The sequence below is a fragment of the Balaenoptera ricei genome, chromosome 12 (genome assembly GCF_028023285.1).
Source record: "Balaenoptera ricei isolate mBalRic1 chromosome 12, mBalRic1.hap2, whole genome shotgun sequence".
Classification (NCBI taxonomy): Eukaryota; Metazoa; Chordata; class Mammalia; order Artiodactyla; family Balaenopteridae; genus Balaenoptera; species Balaenoptera ricei.
The window spans coordinates 64,447,402-64,451,087 of record NC_082650.1 but is presented as its reverse complement, the minus strand read 5'-3'; positions in this window follow the sequence as shown (position 1 = coordinate 64,451,087).

The following is a 3,686-nucleotide window of genomic DNA, read 5'->3' as shown; positions in this document are numbered from 1 at the left end:
TCGAGAGATTTACTTCAGGATTTTTCATCAAAATTACTGACTTGATTTTCCTGTGTCAATTTTGCTCTTCATTGGCTTGCATAAAATGTTTTATATCACATTTGTTTTATTTAAAATTTTTGTTTTACACATTGACTTTTTTATTATTTCTGTTTCCATAGCAACTGGATATATGTTTCAATTTCTCAGATATGTTTTCTGTTATCCTCTTGACACTAAGGGAGCTTTAAATTTTTTTTTCTAATCCCTATAATAAATTATTTATGAGATCTGTTCATTCTTTAAATATCAAACAATATTGCCTTCTACTTAATCTGTTGTATTCTTTTAAACTGGGTGCTCATAAATGAGGAAATAGTTGTAACAAAAAGGAAGAAAATATTCCAGAGGAAGTGGCACTGGCAAAAATACTTTGCATCAAAGAAATTCTCAAAGATATTTCATGACATTGAAAGTGCAAATGATAAAACGTTGGGAGCTGACTCAAACTCAGAGAGGAGTACGACAATGTGCCAAGGCAAAGATTCTCACTCCATATTATACGTTATATGATGAGATGAAGATGGCAAGTATTGTTCAAAAAACTGTTGATGGTTTTTTTACAGAGAAATAAAACACTTTAATTTTTAATATTTCTAATGTTTCAAGTACAGTTTATTAAATATTAGTTTTACTATTTTTTCATTTCTCTATATACTTATAACTGCCAATGAAACAAATTTTAACATTTTTTTTTTTTAAAGAAAATTCTTTTTTAAAGGAAATCAATTTCATTACATTAGTTTCTATCAACTTTTTTTTTTAAAGGTTGTAAGTGTCACCTTTTTTTTTTTTAATTATTAGCACCTTTAATTTTTATTTATTTATTTATTTATTTATTTGGCTGTGTTGGGTCTTCGTTTCTGTGCGAGGGCTTCCTCTAGTTGTGGCGAGCGGGGGCCACTCTTCATCGCGGTGCACGGGCCTCTCATTATTGTGGCCTCTTTTGTCGCGGAGCACAGGCTCCAGACGCGCAGGCTCAGTAGTTGTGGCTCACGGGCCTAGTTGCTCCGCGGCATGTGGGATCTTCCCAGACCAGGGCTCGAACCCGTGTCCCCTGCATTGGCAGGCAGATTCTCAACCACTGCGCCACCAGGGAAGCCCAAATTTTAACATTTTGACAAAAGTTTTTAACGATCACAGAAGAATTTTCATTTTTACCACTGATTATTAAGATGGCTTTGCACAGTTTCAGCTGTGTATGGTCATTACTGTTGTTCTATATTATCCTACAAAGTGAAGACATCCTGTATTAGGTCTGCAAATCCTATTTATGAGAGAACAATAATTATTATTTCCAAATAAAATAATTTCTCATTGATTTATTGATTTCCTATGATTTCTGACTTTTTTAAATATGGAAATAAACATAAAGGCTTAAGGCTTAAAAAAAAACAAATCCAACAATTACAGCCAACTTAGTGAACTGCAGTTATGTATCCACAGACCCAGGTCTTAAAAAGCTACTACACTTTCACCCTTAAAATTAGTTAGTGGTAGAAATACAAAAGAATTTCCCACCTTTCCTGGGGGTAAAAAATTCACTGATTTATTTTCTTTCTTTTTCTCTTAACTGATAAAAAAGAATACATATTAGCCAAATTGAGGCTTAATCTCTCCTTCTCATTCATACATGAAAACAGAAAAATGGTCATTGCATTTGATGAGGATACACCTGAAAAAGGAAAATGGACTTTCTTCCTTGCTCATTTTCTCTTCAGAGCAACTCTCACCTTTATTTCCTTTACTCATTATATCCCTTTCTCTCCACCTTGGGATGTTAGGTGAAAGGAGTTTCTTAACTGGTGAAGTTTAAAAAGAAATGTTTGTTACGTTGATTTACCACCATCATGTTAAAAGAGATATGAAAGAAATACGCATGCTACTGAGCATCACAGCCCTAAAAGGGATGCAATTATTTGCATGCACAGAAATGAGGCTCAAACCTGAGAAGTTTTCCTCACAGCCTTCATGTGACAGTAGAAAATAGTACTCTTCACTCTCTGCCACCAATAATTCAATATGATTTCTTTCCTTCAGGAGCAACTGTCATCTAGGAAATTTGCTTAAATAACATTAACAACAAAGATTGCCATTTATTTTCTTATTCTACTCCTGGCCTGGCTAGATAAGAGCGGAAAGATAATTAAGTCAGTGATGGGTTGCATGTGTAATGCCATTTCAGCTGCTAAGAAATATATGGAGGATTACAGTAGGGAAACATGGTGGCAGACCTGTGAGGGACATCACTTTAACTTCTTTTCGGGCTCTTTCTGTTCTCAATGATAAATGATCCTCCTTTAGTGCTGCAGTCCAAGCAATTAAACGTTGGATAGGTAGATAGGCAGATAGACGTTTTAGAGATGTAAATCAACTTTAAAAAATTTAACCTACTTTTTACTGTAAGTTTTTTCTTTCTAAAAATAACTCAGATTGACATAGCTATCTTTTAAGTATGAAAATAGACACGATCGAATGGTAAATGCTATTACACCACTCATAAAAAACACGTTAGAATCTACTGTACTGATAATCGTAGGAATCATGATCATCTGATGAATATTTTCAATAGTATAAAATGTTACATCTTAAAAGTACCATATTTATGTTATGAACAGCAGAAATGTAGCTAAAGGTCAAAAAAAGATAAATAACTAAATGACCCACGTAAGTTAAAAAATTCATGTTAGTGTATTATATTGATATGTATGTCATAATTTTGCATAAGCAAATGTGTTATTTTTAATCAAAATGCATAATCCTGCCTTCCCCATTCTGATTAACAGTATACATCCAAAGTTTATAGTATTCTGAAAGTTGGAGAAAGTAATGGATTAGTTCTTGTTTATGTTTTCTTTATATTTTTCTAACTTCACACAATTGGGAAATTATTTTCTTATTTTTCATGAATTTTTTAAGAATAAACTTTTAGTGTAAAAAACTCAGCAATTTTTCTTTTCTCATTACTTTCTGCCTTCCATAAATAATAATTGTGTCTACTGTGTGTCAGGGACTGTACTATGCAATTACATCAAATAAGACTTAGCCCCTTCACTGAAGGAGATTACAATCTAAGAAAAAAAAAAAAAGATTCATCAAAGATTCCTGGAGAGTTTGATAGATGTATGATTCAAAATTAGACGACTAGGTGTTTAGAGAATACTGCTTGAAGAAGAAAATAATTGACTTGAGTGTTGAAAGGTAAGTAACAATTAGCAAGGGAGACAAACAAGGGGAGGGGTCAAGAGACCATAGATCTGATAGTTCAGAATGTAAAATAAATAGATATAAAACATATTCAGTATTTATTCAGTGGCCTACTATTGTAAGGACCTTGGGGAAAAAATAAGACATTGTTTCCTTTCTCATAAAGCTTACAAACTAGTAAAGAAATAAAACATATCAGATATACAAACAGCTACAGTACAAGGTAGAATGTGGTAAATGCCACAAACAAAATACCAAAAATACTTCAAAAGTTTAGCAGGCAAGGGAAAAATACACTTATGGAGTTTATGAAATTGGTGGCTTTGAAACAGTAGTTAAAGAATAGACAGGATTTCTGTAGACCTAGTTTTAGAGAATAATTCAGTCATGAGTGACAAAAATACCCATGCAAAATATTGAATATCCTAGTAAAACTGACC